Below are 22251 nucleotides of genomic sequence, written 5' to 3' on the forward strand. Positions count from 1 at the left end.
TGACTGCCCAGTCAGACCTTCTTAACTGGTACCTCACAACTTCATTATCTGGTGCCTTATTGTTGCAAGGAACCAACAAACCAACATTGTCCAATTATAAGTATGCTCTTGGGTGTCCATGCCTAGAAAGAATTAACAGATCAAGTCCTTACAAATTTCTGCAGTTATTGTGTATCATTAAATATCTGGCAGCACAGTGCATGTTTTTCTTTTTCTTCAAAAGAAGAATAATAAATGAAGAAATATAGCTAGTGCCTGATTCCTGCCAGGCATATTGCCTGACAATTTATACACTTGTCGTTTGACATATCTCATATGGATTCCTTTTTACACCATAAGAAATTGGGTTAATGCTAATAACACAAATTACATACACATAAATCAATGTTGTTTGCTATAACTCCTCATACACTGCAGCACAGATAGATAGCATGCCTTTTTCCACGTTCTTTGCCTTTAACGGATTCTTCAGACAGCCATCTAAAACAGAGAGAAGCTTCTGTCTAACAGCATCCTTTGGGGATTTCCATTCTATTCCTCCTCACTTTTTGGATGTCCTCACTCAAAGCAGATCTTAGTTTAACTTCAAAGTGTCATTGGTGAAATTTCTGCATTGGGAAGGTGATGGTAACAGATGTTGTCATAGCTATCATTGTTTTAAGGATGGCACTGTAGAGCAATCCTTCCTTTTCTATGATCTAAGTCAATTGCTCAATTGACTGGGATGAGGGAAAGAAGAAAAAAGGAAGAAGAAAGACAAAATATAAATATATATATGAATAGCTGTGATAACTGTATTGCTGATGTCTGACTGTAGATTGAAAGGAACAGTTAATGCTTAAATTTTTTTATGTTCTGACCAAATTTGCATGCTTATATCTAGTAATCTGAGCAACTGATTTGAAGGTAACAGTATGCAATGGAACTACCATGGTGAATTCCTACCATCTTGTCTAGTGAAACTCTGTATTATCTGTAATGTTTTATTTAAAATTATTTTCTTATTCTCTTTAATGATTTGAACAGTCTTCCATTCTTACAGCTGGTAATCTGAGCAACACAGTTGAGGATAGCAATATGTAATATAACAACCACTGTTAATTCATATTATTTTGTCTTGAAACTCTGTATCACTTTAAATGATCTTGCTTTGGTTTATTTATGTTTGTGATGCTGATATGCTGCTATTGTCCTTTACTTTTTTCTCATTTACTACTCTAAAATAAAATTTAAAAAGAATAAACACTGCATAAAATTTATCAAATGTCTGTTAAAATTTGAAGGAGCTGTTAATAATGAATAAGTAGATGTACCTCATTATTAAGTTTTCTTTTTACACAAGCATTGCCAATTCAATTACTTACTGGGTCCATTATTTCACCATTTAATTTATATTTGAAACTCATCATCTGAAATTCATCACCTAGTGCCAGCGTATACTAAGAATGCTTTCTGGATTGTATGAACTTCCATTAGTTCAAGATTCTATTATTTTCTAAGTGTATTTCTTTATAGTTCTGGGATTTTGAATTTCAATTTTTATGCAATTTTAAAATTTTATTAATTCATGCCACTTATTAATACAAAGTGACTTTCAGAATCTTACTAATTTGGTTGCATTTTAATTGAAGTTAATCTTGGTATTCCATTTTTCTATATTTAAATATTTATATTTTCCTGAATTTTACTTCTAACATTTCCATGGTACAGTTATTTAGACAGCTAATGGAAGAGTTCAAATTGTACCTGGTAGCTGGAATTATTGTGACAGTAGATTTATTTTGAGAATTGTTTTATCACCACTTTTTCCAACCCATTTGTCCATGTCATTCATTTCCTTAATTGATTTTTAGTAACCTTTAACCCAATCAATATATTAATACCTTTTTTTCCTGGATGTCTCTCTGTTAGACTGATCAGCAAATTTGTCTGTTATTTATGATATCATCTTTTCTTTCTAAACTATAATTATTTGAATATTTTAGGACTCAAAAATTATCCTTTTCTACTTTATTTATATTAACTCCTTAAATCATCTCATTCAGGATCCTGGCTTTAATAATCAATTGTATTCCAATTATTTCAAAATTTACCCACAAATTCATTTTTTCTCTATTGCCCTTCTATATCCACAATCCCCTCATTCATTGTTGCTTAGCTGTCCAGAAAATACCTCCAACTAAACAAGTTCAGAATAGAACCAAGCTCCACACTCTGCGCCTTTTACAAAACAGAACCAAGCTCCACCCCACTACATAACAAAAACTTGACCAAAAGGTAGAGGAGATATCAAACAGAAGGATGAATATCTAAATAAAAATATTACAGCAAAATATATGATGCTAGAATTGCTTCTGAAAATACTCTCCTTCACTTCAAACATGTATCTCACCATTGTTACTTTCTGAAGCAGCTCTGGAAGTCTTTTCTTCAGGACTGTCTTCATCTTTTCAGTCCTGGTGATCACATATTGTCTTTAATTGACTCAAAATACTTCCCTTTCATGGTTATTTTGACTTTGAAGAAGAAAAAGAAGTTACACAATGCCAGATCCAGGAAATAGTGTGGCTAAGAACACACATAATATTTTATGAGTCTGCCTTTCCACAGGATTGCATGTAGTAACTGTATTTGCCATATTTTGATCACATTTCTTAAAGATACTCAGGGGAAAAACACTTCCATTAGTGGTTGAGAAGGTGTAAACAATGAGGAAATAAGTATTTTCAAGTGAAGGGGCAGTATTTTGATGGATATTACTGGCAATGTATCTTGTATTGTAATTTTTTTATTTAAAAGTTCAGCATATATTTTATCACAGCTCACAAAATTAATAAATACTTTAAGTATAGGAAAAACTCCAACTGTATTTTTCCTGTTGAAATTTTTATATATTGAGAAATAAGAGCGTTGAAAACAGAAAATAGAGAAGTAGTTTAAACTTTTTACCAAATTTGCCATTATAAGAGACTTAAATTAATAAATGAGGCATAGCATGTTAAAATGTATAAATACCATTTTATTCTGAAAATTCTCCTATCACACTAAGTTTTTAATAGTGTGGAAAATTTCTAATGTGAAATATTTGTGCTTTCAAAGTTGTGATCAGTTGAGGAAAACTAGTTCTCATTGACATTAAATTTATTTTTTACATTTTGTGTACCAATTTTGAAAGAGGATTCAGATGAAGGTAATGACTTATTTACTAACTTAGTCAGCAGTTTGATTTGAATAACTATTTGATTATATATGCATTATAAATATCTATGGAAGGAGAAATATTTTCATAAAAATAGCTACAAAAAATTGTTCTCCCTTTGTAACAAAATTTTTGGAAAAAAGTTATGCAATAATCTCCCCAAATGTGTTTTTATTATATTACCTACATATGAAAAATATTGACTTTGAAAATATAAAAATATATACTTATGTATTTAAGTGTGTGTGTGTGCATTTCAGTGAGGAGGTGGCCTTCAAAATTTCATCATAAAGAACAAATTTATGTGTGTATTTGTCCTACAAATGCGTCGAAATGCTCCAAAGACTATTTTTTCTTGAAGCTTCAATTTTCAGAAGTTTATTATGTCATCCCTCAACACTTCTTCACTCCTTATAAAACAAATAATTTTGCAGAACCTCCCAAAAATTTTCCAGAAGTTCCCTTCAACTTATAAATTGTTATAATGCTTTGCGTTACCTGTAGGGAAATTTTCACGCAGTGTCTTTACCCTGTATTTGTCTCCGCGTCGTTGGTGCAGGAGACTATCATTACTTACTTCTAACTGAAACAAAGCTACAACTCGAAGCTTTAATTTTTCCTTGCACGCACTTTGCCTTCTCCCACAGCAAAACTTCCAATTTCAATAGTATATTTATTAAATTTTAATCACTTTGTAAAATTGAACTCGAGAAAAATAAACCATGTTGTGATTTTTAAATAATGCACACAAAAACACAGAAAGAAGCCCAGACATAAACTTATACTCTTCTATTATGGCAAGCTCCTTTCATTAGACAATTTTGATTTTAATGGGTTCTGTATGGATCTTATTATCGAATTACAGACTAATTTTGACAAATAAAAACCATTGCATTAGTATAGCTCTTGCCTTAATCACGGACATTAATACACTGTTCTTTGAAATTCGACTTGACAGCCTCTTCAAATTCAGAAATTGACTTGCTTGAGACCTCCAAGGTCATGATCCTTCAAAGCACTGTTTGTCAAATTGCCCTGACATCCCTTCTGCAGGAAAAACTACTCTTTGATTATTAATGTGCAAGGAAAGGTGGCAAAAGCCTGCATACTGATCTTACAGATCAAGAAAAAAAACTTGGCAAAGGGAGCAGGTGAAACTAACTTGAGTTAAACTTCTCATGTGAAATCTTGTCAGAGAAAAGTATGCCTGTATTGATGAACATTTACTTTTTAAAAAGAAATTTCCAGAAGATGTTGCACATTTCTAGAAGGCAATGCATAGTGTTCTAGGGTTTTAATATAAAGCACGTGAAACAGCTGTGTACAGATTCTTGCTTTCACACTTGAAAATATAATTAGTTATACTGATTTACATGTTAGATTATAACAAATTATAGTTCAGAGATTATACAGCATTCTACTGCCCTCTGCTTATTTTATCAAAGATGAACAAATTACATCCACATATTTTATAAATAAATGTATAGTGCCATGTACTCAAGGAGTATTATTTTTAAAAATTGTTGTTGTAAAAGCAAGATAGAGTAGGACAGGCCTGTAATCCTAGCACACAGGAGGGTGAGTCAGGAGGATTGCTAGGAGTTTGAGGCCAGCCTGGGATATAAAGTGAGTACATAATAGTCTGAACTATAAAGTGAAAGCCTGTTTTAAAGTACAAAAATAAAATTGTTATTATTACATTGTCATTTAATTTTTTATGAATTTCAGCAATACAATAATACGTATCACCCAAAGTGTTCTGTACATAGTTGTATATATGTATGTATGAAAATACTTCCAAAAAGATCTATATATACAAGAACAGAAGAATGTAAAATCATCTCTAGCTCCTAACTAGATAGCAAGATATTTTAGGATAATGAATTGTTTTTTTTTTAATTCCAGAAGAAGAATAAAAATTGTCAGGCATCTGATCTCTCATTGGTAAAACTGGGCACCAAAGGATATTGGAAAAGTCTTTGCAAATATTTAAAGTGAGAAATGGTGGATTCCTCAGTTTTGTAGCTATAAGTGTTACCTTTCAAACATTCGAGGTTGTGAAGAAATAGGAACACTTCTCCACTGCTGGTGGGAATGAAGACTGGTGAAACCACTGTGGAAATCAGTTTGGAGATTCCTCGACAACTAGGTCTAGAGGTCCCATTCAACCCAGCTATCCCCCTGCTGGGTATTTTCCCAGAAGATCTAAAAACATCATATCACATTGATATATGTGCACCTATGTTCATAGCAGCACAATTTGTAATTGCTAAAAAGTGGAAGCAACCCAAATGGCCATCCACCGAGAATTGGATAAGAAAATTGTGGTACTTTTTTTTTTTTTTTTTTTTTTTTTTGGTTTTTTTTTTCTCCGGTACCGGGAACCGAACTCACGACCTTGCGCTTGCCAGGCAGGCACTTTTGCCGCTGAGCTAAATCCCCAGTCCCTGTGGTACTTTTATATAATGGAATATTACTCATCTGTAAAGAAAGATAAACTCGAGGCTTTTATAAGTAAATGGTCACAACTAGAAACCATACTCATAAGTGAAATAAATCAAACATACATGTGCAAGCACCACATTGTTTCACTAGTGTAAAACCTGAAAGAGTTAATTTAAACTAGGAGGTATGATAGACATTGTGAAATGATAGGAAAGCACTCAAAGGTAAAGGGCAACTGGGATGTGGGAAAAGAGAAGGGAAAGAAGGAGAAATTTTGTATGTATGTATATGCAGGATAGTTAACACGGCTGTTCTACTGTCTTGTATTCTTTGCTGAAAGAAACTGTCAATGAGTCCTTGGTTGATCAGCTTTGTATGTCTATATCTGTTTTCATGAGAAGCCACTTTGAAGATATCAATATGTAATAAAACAGCCATTATTAATTCCCTACCACTTTGTTTGTAACTCTATACTGTCTGTTCTGTTCTTTTGCTGTTTTGTAAAATGTTGTCTGTCTGTTAATGTTTTCCTCCTTTTATTTTTAAAATAAAAAAATAAATAAATGTGAAAGAAATTCATTTTTTAATGTGCCAGACTTCAAACTGACTTCTCTCCCATGCATCATTTCTTAAAAAGACATCTTCAGCTGAAGATAATGAACATCACAAAAGGACAGCATGGATCAGGTGAATGTTGTAATTCAGAATTTCTATCCAAACAAGTCAAATAATCATATTATTGCTGTATCAAGGCCATAAAGCAATCAGTCCACATTTGAAGAGATAGAGAGGAATACAAGAGAAATGTCATTTAAAGACTCTACTGTATTTTTTTTCATTTTTTTATTTTAAAAATAAAAGGAGTAAAACATTAACAGACAGACAACCTCTTACAAAATAACAAAAACTCTTCCATATTTTAAGCAGACAAGATGGAAGGAGATATAGGAGTGGATGGTTATTGGTTAAAGCCGAGAGTAAATAAATATTTTTAAATGCATGAATAGATTAGATGACAGAAGGCCTCTAGCTGATTGGTTTCTACTCCTCTGTATAATGCTTTTCTAGTTCTTCTTTCTGCATCTATTCTTCTGCCCATTATGGTTTTTCCCATCACTGCTTTTTGTTTGTTTGTTTGTTTGTTTTTCTGTTTTTAAGTAGTTACTTTACTCTGAACCACTTTTATTCTGCAGTATCACAGTTTGGCTACACAGGAAATGTCAAAAGAATGACCCTCTAATACTGTCATCTAATCACAAAAAATATTTATTGTGCAAATAGATCAACGGGGACCCCAGAGAGATTTACAGTACAAATAAATGAACCCCACCATGAGAATTTATAATAGCGCGGTCTGATTTGGCTGATTGGAAATTCACATGTATGTGATTAGTTTACAGCAAAACAGGGAAAAATGATCACAATCTTTTGTTTTCTTCTTTGTGAGTGTGTGAATATGTGTACGTGTGTGTGTGTGTGTGTGTGTGTGCGCGTGTGTTTAAATGATTTGTTGCAAGGCAGAGAAGTGTAGAAGGAAGGAATACAGTGACAGACTTGTTCTGGGAAGGGAGCTCAGTGGTGAAATACATATTTAGCACATGAAAGTCCCTGAAGTTTGATCCACAACCCCTCAAAGTAACTATGCTTGCACCAAAGATTGATAGTGTTTGGTATCAATGATGGAGAAAGAGCAAAAGTCCAGTGAAGTATAAAAGGCTTAGAGGTAAAATGGAAATTCTTTGTAAATGTTATGTTTTGTGTCTAGGTGTCCCCCAAAGCCTTATGCAGCCATGAGGCAGGCTTTTAGAGTTGGATTGATTGTGGGTGTGAGAGCTGTAACCGTCCTGGGATGGATAGTTTGCATATGTAAGGGAGAGCAAAAGGCTGCTTGGGGCCATTTCCTGGCTTTTGTGCTTCTGGCCATTTTCCTCCCTTGAGTGTGTATGCTTGTTGCTTTTGCTGTGTTCTGCGCCAGGAGCTGCAGCCCTCTGCCATGTGCCACTCTGCTTTATAATCTGCCAAGTACGGACTGAAACCTCCACAAACTGTAAGCAAAATAAACCTTTCCTTCCTTAATTTTGGGCATCAGGTATTTTGTCCCAGCAATGAGAAAAAAGTAACCAAGACAGTAAAATGTCATAGAAAGACCAGCACTCTATTCAAATAGAAATATCAGTATCGTGATTTAGGGTGCACAGGTGTAGTTTTCCTAGACTGGGGAATCAACTGAAGGTCCTGGCAAATTTTCCTTCTTCTGTGGCTTTCTATGCCAGTATGGGACTGAACTACTGCAGCTAGGTAGCAGCATACCAAAATAGATTCGTATTGATCTACTAGATTTGGAATTTCTAAAAAGCCAAAGATTAATTTTATATAGATCTTTGTTAAACTGAATCAATAGATTCAGGAAGAAATAAGTACATTTCAGCTCTGAGTCCTCTTCAAATATTAACTTAAATCAAGTAGTATTACCCAGACATCCACAGTAGTGGGCCAACTTGATACAAATTAAAAGGAAGTATTCAGTGGAGAATAAGTAAAGATAAACCAGGATAAAGTAAATTAACATTAAAATACTACTAAAATAGTACATACTAAGTTGTTATTGTAAATATTTGATTTGCGCATTTTATGAAATGACACTAGAAAATGTTCTTTTAAAATATGTTGGCAATTTATAAAATATTAAAAACTATTTATATGAGATACAAATTATAACAAAAAATGTAGAATCATACATTGAAATAACCTTGAATTTTTTTTAAAGAAAAGATGATTGTAAGATAAAGGTCATTTTACTTTATATTGGCTTCTCTCCTAAAATGAATGCAAAATTCACTTTGCAATAATATTCTAAGATTTATTCTTTTTACCATACCTCTCTTATTTCTTGGGTATACAAAAATATATCTTATTGAGGTTCTTGATCATTTTCTGACCATGTATTTTCAGAACTATCAGAAACTAATTCATCTACCTGTAAGATTGAACAGATCACTTTCAATTTTTTGTATGTGACTGTATTATACTGTGACACATTCTAAATGCCAGATTTTCTCTAATAGAAAGGCCTATAAATAATAGGACAGGAGGATGTGACCTGATTGTAGTTGAAAGGCAGAGAGGCAATGGAGCAGTTTTAATTCTATACGCTATAGGTATTCACTGGTAATCGTGCAGTTAATATGGCTGTGTTTCCCTTAGAAAGGATCTGATGAATAAATATGCAAATGTAAATGAAGAAACTTTGAGATACCCACAAGTGATCCCTAGAATCCATTGTCGTCCCTCTGTCGTTGCCCACTATTATCCAAAGAATCTAGTAGAATTTCTCATGGAATTGATTAAAGACTAATTATCTACTTTCAGAAGAACGTAGGCCCAAAAAACACCAACTGGAAAAGCCCCATGAAAACCTAACTTTTAAAATGAAGTTTTATTCTCCCACCTAAAAGTTAATATGTTTGAAATTGCTGATGTATCATTACAGAAAATATTTGCTTTACATTACTTTTAGAAGTGGAAATAAACACATTGACATGAAGACAAAAATGATAAAATTACTGCCTAAGTATATTCACTGGTAACATGAGGGATAATTTTAACATGTTCAAAATATTTTATATGCTTCATAGTATTTTTTTATTTTAAAATAATTTTTAAGGCCAGGGATATAGCTTAGCAGTGCAGCACCTGTCTGGGAAGTGTGAGGCCCTGAGTTTGATTTCTGGCACCAAAAAAGAAAAAAGAATAAAGACCAAAATATTTTTTTAAAATGATATAAGCATGAAGAGGGTGAACTTTCAATTCTGCTACATGCTGTAAGGGTTCACTTCTGCTTTCTTGCTTTCTGCTATATTCTATTTAGGATATTTTGCGGTTTTCATAAATGTACAGTTTACTATTTATTAGAGACATTACAACAGCATCATGTTGATCAAGGGGTTTAAAATGATGGCTTAGTATTGGACATGATCATTCTAAGAAAAGAAAAAATACGCAACATTCCCCTTCTGGGCATTTTCCTGGAAGAATTAAAAACATCATATCATGATGATGTATGTACTCCCATGTTTATAGCAGCACAATTTGTCATAGCAAAACCTTGGAAACAACCCAAATGCCCATCAATTGAGGAATGGATGAGAAAAGATGTAGGATTTTTCTACAATGGAGTACTACTCAACTATAAAGAAGGATAAACTTGAGGCATTTATGTGGACATGCATGTGACATGCATCTATATTTATAAGTGAAATAAATCAGTCTGGCCTGTGTAAACATCATATTGTCTCCCCAGTGTAAGAAGCTGAAAGAGTAAATAAGACTCAAAATGTGCAATAAATATTGTGAAATGGGAAGACAATGCTCAAAAGGAAAGAGAAACTGCAATGGAGGAAAAGAGAAAGGAAAGAAGGGAAAAGGAAAAAAATACATGATATAGGTAGATATAGATACAGATAGATAGAGATATAGATAGATGAGATAGATATAGATACACACACAAGACATATATACTACTAATTGCTATTAGTTCAGTGAAAGAAAAGCTTTATGCCTATATTACTTGATCAATTTTTCATAACTATATTTTGTAATATGAAGGACTACTTTGAAGATAACAATTATACAATATACTAACCCTTATTACTCTCCTACAATCTTATTTTAAAATTTTATGCTATTGTTTTTACTGTTCATTTTGCTTAAAACAGATACCTAAAGTCCTAGAGTGAACAATTTCTGACTGAGAGCAGAAGTTTGCAGAGTGAATCATCAGCTAAAATACACAGGATTCCTTGTGGGTATGTTTCATTGTTCAGCAGAAATCAATATGACAACTCAAGTCAGATACTGTAATCGCAGTAACTTTTAAAAGTCTTTGAACATTTATTGCTCATCTCTTTCTCCTGTCATTTGATGTAGGGTGTTTCAAATTTGAAACAATCTGCGTAAAATGCAATCATTGTGTTTGAAATTGTTAGCAGAGGCGGTTGAAAGAACACTTCAGGGTCTACTTGATGTTATTGCTAGAATTCTATGCCTTATCATAAGGCCAAAGGTAAATACAATTACTGAAGAAAATCCCACTGACAATTCTTACATTTTGTTCTACCTATTATTTTGTATTTGTAACATATTCTTTGTACATAAACATCTACAACTACATACACACACACACAAACACATACACATGCAATTCCATAGAGAAAACCAAGAACAGAATTTCAAATTTTCAATTCAAAATTTAAGTACATAACAGGTATATGTTCTTGAAATCAACCCTAACAGACTGTTTTTGAGACAAAATTGTACAGATTATTCTGTACATGTCAAATTCTGTATCTCTGAATCTTGAGTTCCTTGAATTTTAGAGAACTTTGAGTTTCCAAAGCATTTTAAATGGAAACTCTATTGTTAATTACAGCACCTTGGCGAGGCTGTATCTTACATAAAATTTCCATTAGACAGCAGTGACCTAAAGAACACTGTCAAAACCAAGCCAGAAGAAGCCAAGACTTGAAAAGCTTTTTTGTTTTAACGTCTTAGAAACTCATCACGAATACCCTAATGCATATTAAGAAGCCCAGGTCAGATGGGGTCAGAACTTGTTTTCCTTATTCTCCATATTTGTTTCACCTTCTTTCCTTTACCCTTCCTACTCTTTGCAGGGTCGCTTTGGGGAAATCACATGAGGAGAAGTGAAGGTCAAGGGGATTAAAGCAGAAAACTGAAAAGCCTGGGAAAACAGAGGACGGATGAACTGTCAGATACGCAATTTGTTAGCCTCAAATATTTCTAATGTAAAGAGTGTAGATGTAATATTACAATAACAAACAAATATTACATAACAACATAATAAGAGAACAATGATGGGTATCTAATTAAAATGAGAAAGCAAGCAGCTACATGTTGTTCATACTTCTCCTGCATCTTCTCACATGTCCCCAGTTCTCCCTATGCCGGCACTCAGTGCCAAAGAAAAGGCTTCTGACATTTATGTATTCATTTTCTAAATGTAATTTTAATGGGGGTCAAACGTGTTCCAGATATTTCACTGATCGGGTTGACAAAATGTGGTTGCAGTGTGACAGAGGGTGGAAGTTTAGTAGCAGTAGGTGTTATATGCTAAGACAAAGAAAATCATCTATATAATAAGAAAATGAAATGACATTTTCCATGAGAAAAGTACAAAAGATGTGTATCACTCTGTTTGCAATCCAGAGAGATTAGTGTATGAGTTCAAGCATGATAAGTGAATATCTAATTAAAGATATTTATTTTTCATGTACTTTGGAACATAACAGAATCAGTTATGTGCAAGGAATTACAATATAATCCCGACAGAATTTTCTATGTGTATTCAGATCATAGGCAGTGTCACAAACTGCTTTTTCAGAAAGCGATTTTGAGACTTGCACACACAAAAAATCTTTATTGGGAAACTGTTTTTGGTCACTGCAACTGTGGAAAGTTAAGGGAGTAAAGGGAGACAAATTGTGTATCAGGATCCAGAGAGACAGAACCAGAACCATAGGGCACACAGACAGAGACAGAGAGATACAGAGAGAGAGACAGAGAGATACAGAGAGAGAGACAGAGGGAGACAGAGAGAGAGAGAGGCAGATAAATAAGTACATAGATACATATATCAACTAAATGTAGAGCTGATAAATCCACATCTACAGTTGGCAAGCTGCAGAACTAACTGATGGTATAGTTCCAGTTCAAATGCTAGCAGACTTAGTGCAGCAAATGCTGATATTTCAATGGGAGTCTTTATTACTCAGCTTTCCATATAATGGCACAAGATAGTTGATATCCACAACTTAAGGAACAAGAGGTTTAATTTGACTCATCCTTCAGGTCACCATGGTAACACGATTTCATGGCAAGAACACCATGATGGAAGGGCATGGTAAAGGAGAGATGCTTGTTCCATGCCTACTAAGAAGCAAAGAAAGAGCAGAGAGGCCAGGGACAAAAATCAACCCTTCCAAGTTACCATCCCATCAGTTCCTCCCAGCAGGACCCATCTCCTAAGAGAATGTTGAACTCTGAACTTGTGAGTGCACTAGCCCACTGGTAAGTATAGTACCACCAAGACCTCCTCACTCCTCAGGGGCTTCGTCTCTGACTATGTGAGAACTTTGTGGAATTTCAGATCTAAACTGTTGCATTTGCTCCTGGCCCCTCAAACCCTCAGTTTCATCTCAGTATTAAAGATCTCCAAGATCTTTACAGTTCCAAAGTAACTCAAGTCTTAGTCCATTACTAAAAGTTGCCAAATTCTTAACAGTTCCACCACTGCTGAAAAATCCAAGTCCAAGGTCTCCTCTGAGACTCAAGGCAAATTTTTAGTTCTGAGTCCCTGTAAAAGTTATAGGAAGTTAAACATTTCCAAAGTACAGTGGCCCAGGATAGACATTCCTATTTGATACGGAGGAATAGAGGCATATAATTACCTCTGAGTGACTAGATGGCTGATCCCCAGGACAAAGTTCCCTTCCTGGCCTTGCATAAGAAAGATGCACTCATGGTCTCTTCTGAAAGCAAAACATTTCAAAGCAGTTTACCCTTTCCACCTGAGATATTCCAGTTTTCATTAGTTTAGAATCAATTTATTCCAGTTTCATGTAGTTGTATCTCTACAGTGAGTGGCTGATTCTGATACTGTGCTGTCTTGGTTACTTTTCTCTTGCTGCTGAGGCAAAATACCTGATACCCAATATTAAGGGAAGAAATATTTACTTAGCTCATAGTCTGTGGAGGTTTCAGTCCATACTCAGCTGGCTCCAAGGCAGAGTGGCACGTGGCACAGGGCAACAGTTCATGGTGGAGGAAAACAGTAAAAGTAGCAAGAGCAAAAGGAAGGAGCAGTGGCAAGTAGCTTCTTTCCCTCCCTTACACTGTATGCAAACTATCCGCCCCAGGGTTGGTGTAGCACTCACACCCATAATCCCAGCATTAGACCATACATCAATCATAAACTCTAGAAACCTGCCCCATGACAGCATGAGCCTTTGAGGGGACATCCAGACACAAACCATAACGTGCTATTTCCTTTCACCCAGCTAAATACATAGCATGATCACTAAGGTGAAACATTTCAAAATTTTAATTAGGTAATATATGTTTTAATACTTTCTTTGCTTTCCTCTTTTCTTATCATTTCTGAGCATCATTATTCTAACATCTGCTAAACTCTTGTTTTGAAATATCTTATTTTCATAGAAATAGTTTGGCTAAACACAAAAATGTGGTATTATGTTGTCTTGCTCCTTTTGTGCTACTAAAATAGAATGCTATAGGCTGGGAAATTTTATGTGAGTAGAAATTTATTGGCTAAGAGTTCTGGAGTGGGAAAATATCAGGATCCAGGGGCGACTTTCTTGTTGTGTCATTACATGGCAGAGGGACAAATAGAGAAAAAGGAGAGGAAGGTGAACTTCCTTTTTATATAGTGCCGTTAGCCCCAACCATGAGTACAGATTCTTGTAGCTTGTTTAGCCCCTAAGCTTCACCAACTTAATACTGTTAAAATGGTAATTAAAATTTAGCCTGAGTGCTGGAGAGGAAAAACCCTCCAATGGTTTTAAATGTGAGTAACATAAACTTTAAAAGCAAGGCCCAATGCATTTTAGATGTCTGTGGATTAGGAATTAAATTCACACTTACCATTTTAACAGATAACTTTGTGAAGTTATAATTTTCCTAAAATTCAAGATGGACAGAAACAATACCTCCCTTCTACATTTTTCATAGAGATAAAAATAGATGTCTAAAAGAGACATAATTTATAGGGTAAAATAAATATGTAAATAAATTGCTGTTTTCAAATGTGCAAAAAGATCACACTTCCATTTTCCCATTAGTTTTTTTTTTTTTTTTTTTGTTTTGTTTTGTTTTGGTTTTTCTCTGGTACCGGGAACCAAACTCACGACCTTGCGCTTGCCAGGCAGGCGCTTTGCCACTGAGCTAAATCCCCAGCACCCCCCCCCATTAGTTATTGAATTGGTTTTGATTCTTCATTTGTAATAAAATACTCGATTAGACCTTGTCATCTTATATTCCTTAGATGTCAGTCAGCATTGCATGATTTCAGAGTTTTATATCTCAATGTCCCATTAATATATATTTTGATTTTGAATTGTTTAAATATTTTATTTTAAAGTGGAAATTGTTTAAGTATTTAATTTGTTTAAATATTTTATTTAAATTGTTTAAATATTTTATTTAAAGTGGAAATAGTCACAGGAGAGTCTCTGAAGGAGGCAGGAATAGTAGAAAGAAGAAGAGAGAGACAGAGACAGAGAGAGAGACAGAGAGAGAACACACTACAAGTTTAGGCATTCAAGGATAAATTAATGTAAATTTATTTAAATAAATGTCTATGTATTTGTATTTATAGAACTATTTCACTATTTCCACATACTTGTGTATGTGACTATACAACTGAAAAATCTTCATCAGTTCTTTAGATGACTAATAAATGTAACTGAATTGATTATAAATAAATATGCCTAATGTCTGAAAATTAATAGAAATTCCTACTTTTATGTATAATTTTTAATTTTTGCTTCTTTGTTCTTAAAGCAATTGTGCATACTTTTCATGTGATTTTATATTTTTATGGAAACTGAATTCTATAACATTTTGTGGTTGAATATTCATTTGATCTCTAGGTGATACTACTATAATTAGCATAAATTAAATGTCTAATATATATTTTCTGGGAAAATTCATTTCAAAGAGTCTAAGTTAAACTAAGGAAATTTATTTACTTATACAATAAAAATTGCAAATATCAAATCCTGACACAACATAACATTTTGCTTTGTTTATGGCTAAATCATAAACTAGAATATATTTCTGTTGCTCAGTGTTTCTTGAGTTGGCTCTGGCAGCATAACGGCTCTTCCAAGGGAACCAAACTCCCTTTAGCCATCCAACTTTTGTATATGAATATCTTCTTTTCTCAGAGGAAAAAAAAATATGCTGGAGCAGCATCAATAAGTTACCTCTTTGTTCACGTTAACCCTGAAACAACTGAAGCAGCCAAGACTGTTAGCTCACCCAGTGAGGTCATATCCTGTGATCTGATATGGAGCTGTTGCAATCAGCCCTGCAATTATGCCCCCGGAAATTTCTCAGAGGAAATTGGAACTTTCCCATGATGGTGCACACCTGTAATCCCAGCACTTGGGAGGCTGAGGCAGGAGAATTGCTGCGAGTTTGAGGCCAGCCTGGACTAGAAAGTGAGCTCAAGGCCAACCTAAACTGCATAGCAAAACCATGTCTTAAAAAGACGAAAAAAAGAAAGAGAGAGGGGGAGAGAGAAAGAGAGAAAGAAAAGAAGAAGAAGGAGGAGGAGGAGGAGGAGAGGAGGAGGAGCAAGAGGAGGAGGAGAAAAGAAAAAAACAGAAAGAAAGAAAGAAAGAAAGAAAGAAAGAAAGAAAGAAAGAAAGAAAGAAAGAAAGAAAGAAAGAGAGAGAAAGAGAGAAAACAGAAATTTGAACATCCAAGTAGGCAAAAATATACCAGAGACCAAAATTCTACACATACTCCCCTATAGCATCTCCACTTCCAAGAAAACAAATCCATACACTGGAAAGTTTAGAGTTGAAAATATGGATCTGTAGTAGCCAGAACCTAGCTGACACAAGAATAAATGGGGAGTTTATTTGTGAGCTTGGTGTATGATCACCGGCAGTCTCAGAGATCTTAGTTCAGTGTGTCAGGTTCAAGCACCAGGAGTCTCATATGTTGATGATTATGTTTTTTGGGTTTTTTTTTCTTGGTGCCTGGAATTGAACTCAGGACCTTGTGCTTGCCAGGCAGGCACTTGGCCCACTGAGTTATATCCCAGGCCAGATGATTGTGTTTTAAGGGCGAGAAATTTAAGAAATTCACACTTATGAGAAAGTTCATTGGTAGAGTTTCCATTCCAAATTGAATCACTAAAACTGAGCCAATGTTATGTTTTGCATCAATACATATGGTTTTCAAACCTTCTTGTACATTTGGAAGCTATTATCTTTTTCCTTGATGAATTAGTATCTTTTAAATATTACTTAGCATATATAACTTATAATAGTTTTTATACTTATAAATACTATACTGTATTTGGAAACATATACACATTATTTTATAAATATTACATTTTAATGTTTTATTAGAAGATATATGCACTCATATATGTTATTTAAAAATTTAGAATAACCACCTTTTGTTAAAATTGCTATAATTTTCCCTTATTGATTTGAATTTCAAGACCGCTTATGTTTTTAATGATTTATGCAATATGTAACTACTCAAAGGTTTTCCTCTTGTTATAAATGGTTTTCTCCCAACAAGAGGTGCTCACTCTACATTGACATAATGCAAGGATACAGTGTGAGAAGAAATGATCCCACCCTATCCAGAGTGATCCTTTATACTGATACGGGTCAGTAGGACCCTTCTGGGTGTGCTCAGGAGGACACAAGCACCCCATTTTGATCTTTAACATATATCATGCTACCAGCAATATTTATATCATCCCATACCTCTCTGCTTCATATGAATACTTTCATTTCCTGAAAACCTAGGCATTGTCTGGATATTCACTCTTTGAAACTGTGCAAGATGGAGTGTGTTAAGCCCTAGAGTGTGAATAATTTTCACTTTCTTCTCTTTTTTTCATCTGTTGTTTTGTTTTTCTTTAACACTGTCTCATTATGTAGTTCAGGCCACCTGAAACTCTTGAACACATTCTGGAGTCTAACCTGACCTTCAACCCTCCCGTCTCAGCCTCCTGAGTGCTGTTATTTCAGGCATGCACCACTTTTCCAGGATCCAATAGATGATTCCTTGGAACATTCCGAGGGACTCCCTCACCCTCAGGAGGACAGCTTGGGACAAACTAACTTTTACACATCAGAGGTCTCTCTTGCTGTATACTTTTTTCCACAATTCTCTTTTGCTTTTATATGCTTTATTTTAGTTTTTATTGTCCATAGATAGAATGATGATGGATAAATACATGAAAATATTATGAAAAATATTATACATGAGGAATTTAAAGTATCAAAAATATGTTCAATAAAAATAAAGGTAGTACAAACATTTAAGCATCATAAAATATGAATGCAAAAATATTATAGATTTTATAGAATAAAACAGTATGAAGTCATGAAAATATCTTAAAGAAGGCTCTTATGACAAACTATACTGAGAAAAATGTAATATAAGGGACTGGGGATTTAGCTTAGGGGCACAGTGCCTGCCTGGCAAGCGCAAGGCTGTGAGTTCGATTCCCAGTACCAGAAAAAAAAAAAAAAGAAAAATGTAATATAACATTTAAATGTAGGACTAAACTAAAGAATGCCATTAATGTTCATTGATAAGGGCTAGGCAAATTTTGACATATATTATAAGAATATTATGGTGGTACAAAATTGTAAATAGTTTAACAGTTGATAAATATGGGGCATTGGCCAGAGGTACATATGAGATGGATGTGCAGACGTAAGGGACATTTGGAGCCACAGGCCCAAAACCTCCCAGAATGCATGGTTAGAGATTAAAACACAGTCTGTAGGCCCACAGGTCCCAGTAGGATCAAAACACATTGCTTAAGGAATGAATGCTCTGCCCTCTTCTCCCCATAATCTGAACTATCACTGAGACTGGCCCTAAGGTCAGTCATGTCACAGATGACCCTGTCCTTCTGTCTTTTCCCTGTTCTTTATATGAATTCCTGCACTTCTTGCTTTTGTCCTCGCTTCTTGGTTCTATATATAAAAAGCCACAGAAGCTTCAGTTTGGGGATGTCTTTCTATGATTCTCTCATGCTAAGGGATCTCGGTTAAGACAGACTCCCTGGGCATTTTTGGAGTTTGAATTGGACATTGATTCTGAGGAATCTCTCATCCTTTGCACCGGGCCATGGTTGTGAACTGCAACAGATAAATTCTTCTATGGTAATTATATATAAATGTAATGACTAAATTTTGTGTTTAAAATATTTCATTAGGTAAAAAATATGTATAATATATTTTTATATGTATAACAATGAATTGGAAGGAAAGTAAAAAATAAATTCATTAAGAGTATTGAGATTCATATTTAAAAATTTTTATGATATATTGTCCTATCTTTTCATTTTGCAAATAGAGCACACATGTACATATAAAAAAGAAAAGCTACATTGCCACTGAATTCTTTTCATCACAGTAATGAGGAAAGAGTATACAGTAGTTCAATCACGAATGACGGTACCAAACTAGTAACTGAATTGTCACACTGCCACGTTTATAAAGTATTATTTTTTTAATCATGGTCAAGACTTAATTCACATATACACAAAACAGGGGTACATTCTTTATCCTATTTCATCTGACACTCTAATATCACATGAGAAAGTGACCATTTTATAAATAGCTAATATATGACAATATATTGGTGACTATATAATGTATGTTAAACACATAACTCTTTAGCAACAAAAATATTACCAAGTTGAAAATAAAAATATATACGTTTAAAAATAATGTTTAATCAGAGACACATAGGAGCTTAAGCTTTCCACATTTAGAATAATTTATTCTCAGCCAGGCATGGTGGCACACGCCTATAATCCCAGCACTTGGGAGGCTGAGGCAGGAGGATCATTGTGAGTTTGAGAACAGCCTCAGCTACAAAGTGAGCTCAAGGCCAGCCTGAACTGCACACCAAGACCCTGTCTTAAAAGGACCAGAAAAAAAAAAAAAAGAATAACACGTTCTGAAAGTCTGTAAAATACATGTAAAAATATGAGAAGGAAAAGAGGAAGTAGTAAAGGAGAAGAATAGGAACAGATAGAAATAAAAAGTAGAAAAGAAAAAGAATAAACAGAATAAAGAAGATGAAAAGAAAATTAAGTATATAAATTGATGATAAATGCCAAAAAGGAAATAAAATGAATAAAGCCACAAGGCTAACTATTAACTGAAAAAAAATTGACCAAATGCATATGGGAAGTGGGCACAACATATTGATTCACAACAAAAGAGCATATTGCTCGGGCTTCATGGATGAGGATAGTACAAGAGGGGAGAAAGGAAGGCCAGAGATTTATAATAAATGGTAAGATAATTTTAATAATTGCCCTTATAGACTGGAGCATTTTTTCAGTGAAGAGAAACACAAACCAATTTATATTTTTGAAGGATGGTGTAAACAGTAGCTGTGATGCCAAACACAATGGCGGGACAGAGGTGCAAATGGTCAAAGGACCTGCGGATCTTACCTTTGACACACGAAGGGATGATAGCAGCTACCTTGCTGAGATTTCAGAGGGTTGTTAGCATAGCTAGACACCTGGGAAATTTCAAGGCAGACACACCGGCATTTCTAGGGGGATAAAGGAACGATGAGAAAAGGAGAAGTCAAGAAAAATATGTTTTAAAGCCTGAGAAACCCAAAAAATGAAGTGCCTATTTGCTTAAAAGGAAAAAGACAGGAGCAGTGACATGTTTGAGGAGAGCAAATTTTATATGGGAGAAAAGCAAAATGAAAGAGTTACCCATAGCACAACTCAAATCAGTAACAACTGTTGGATACTCAGGGAAAGAGAAGTTCATAATAGAGGAGTTCGCATGTCAGAGATGCCAGGATTGTAGGGATAAGTTTGGTGATACATGTGGTGGTGTTTAAAGCCAAGGACTATGCAAAATCTCCTTGACAAGTTGTGAAAATAGAGGTGCGAGCTGCTCCCACCTAGGTTGACAAGTTAGTGGTTGTAAAACCATAGAAATGATCTTCAAGGACACGGTGTGGACATAAAATTGACAAAGATTACTGTGTTGTAAGAATGCATTTCATGAAGCCTGATATATTTCTAGGTAAATATTGCTCAGTTAATTAAGGCGAGGGGCAAACAAAAAAGAAAACCCCAACCATCTCTGACTCTTCAATTTGGCAGCATGAAGATCTTTGAAGATTCTGCCAAAAGGAGATTCAGTAGTTCCCGAGAGAGAGATGAGAGAAATGAAGATGCTCAGTAATAACAATTTTCTGCAAGAGGAGAAAGGAGGCTGTAGCTTGCAGTGATTGGTCAGAGACAAGAATCCCTGTCAAAGTGGTTGAGTGAAAGAAGACCTGAGTGGAAAGAACCAGGCAGTACACTGCACTGATTACGGTGTGATCTATACAGCGAGATAAGATGGAGCACAACTCCATGGAAACATATTTGGAAGCTTCAGTCATGAAACAACTAATTGAATACTTCACTGTTCAGTATTGCTTATGTACTTGTACAGAAGACCTGGCTCTTGAACTTATATATTTTGAAGACTGAAAACTGAATTTTTAATTTTTTCCCCCCAAAAAACCCAAATATTTCCCTTTTGAATGAATAGGAGGATAACTTGAATTATCTTTAAAGTACTACATTTTTTTTTTTTGTCTTTTTAAGACAGAGTCTCAATGTCCCATTCAGACTGGTTTTGAACTCACTTTGTACTCCAGGCTGACCTCAAATTCACAAAGATCCTCCTGCCTCAGCCTCCCAAGTGCTGGGATTACAGGTGTTCACCATCATGCCCACCTTGCATTACCTTTATAAACTGAGTTACAACTCCAGTCATCACTTTCCATTAAATATATAAACTTGAGAGAATATTAATGACAAGATTACTTGCCTCTTGATTCTGCAAAAGTAGCCCTTGAGAAAATCCACTGGGACAGTTGCCAGTTTTACCTTTTTGGCAAATAATTTAATTTAACACTCTGCTTTAATTTACAGTTCAATGCAGAAAGGCATTGTAAAAGGCAATTCATCTTAGTGCTCAGAAAGAGGATAATGGAAACACCTTGTTTAGACAAAGCAAATGCTAGAGCAACTAAAATTAACACATTTAACACAAAATTCTTTCCTTCCTTGAATGGAAAATAAACTCAATAATACTTGTCCAAATGGCTGTGCATTCACAAAATGATAAGAAGTCATTTGTATTGTCTCCCTAGTGTAAGAAGCTGAAAGAGTAAATAAGACCCAAAATGTACAGCAGATATTGTGAAATGGGAATAAAATGCTCAAAGGAAAGAAAACTGAATGGGGGATAGGAGAAAAGAAGGAATGGAAAAAGGAAAAATGTATTTACAAATATATATATATACACACACACAGGATAGTTAAGATAGTTGTACTACTAATTGCTATTAGCTCATTAAAAGGAAAGGGTTATGCCCATATTGCTTGATCAATTTTTCATGCCTATATCTTGTAATATGAGCAACTATGTTGAAGATAACAGCACACAATGAACTAACCATTGTTACTCTCCTACAATCTTGTTTTGAAATTTTATACCATTGTTTTTATTGTTTACATTTCTTTGAAAGAAAACAAAAAGTTATTCATGTACGTTCGACTTTCCAAGGACTCAAAAAAGTTCTATGTCGGCTCAGAAGTTGCAGCCTCTGATAAAATATTTTCCTACTTTATATACAATGGTGCCTCAGTTCATGAATTGAACTTGTTCCATGACTCTGAGTGAGATAGCTTTGGTTGTGTCCATCACCCCAAGTGGACTTTGGGAAGAGCAGCAAAGTTTTCCCTAATTCTCTGTCTGTTCACTGAA

This window comes from Chinchilla lanigera, unplaced genomic scaffold (genome assembly GCF_000276665.1).
Source record: "Chinchilla lanigera isolate Chin_1 unplaced genomic scaffold, ChiLan1.0 scaffold00016, whole genome shotgun sequence".
In the NCBI taxonomy this organism is placed as follows: Eukaryota; Metazoa; Chordata; class Mammalia; order Rodentia; family Chinchillidae; genus Chinchilla; species Chinchilla lanigera.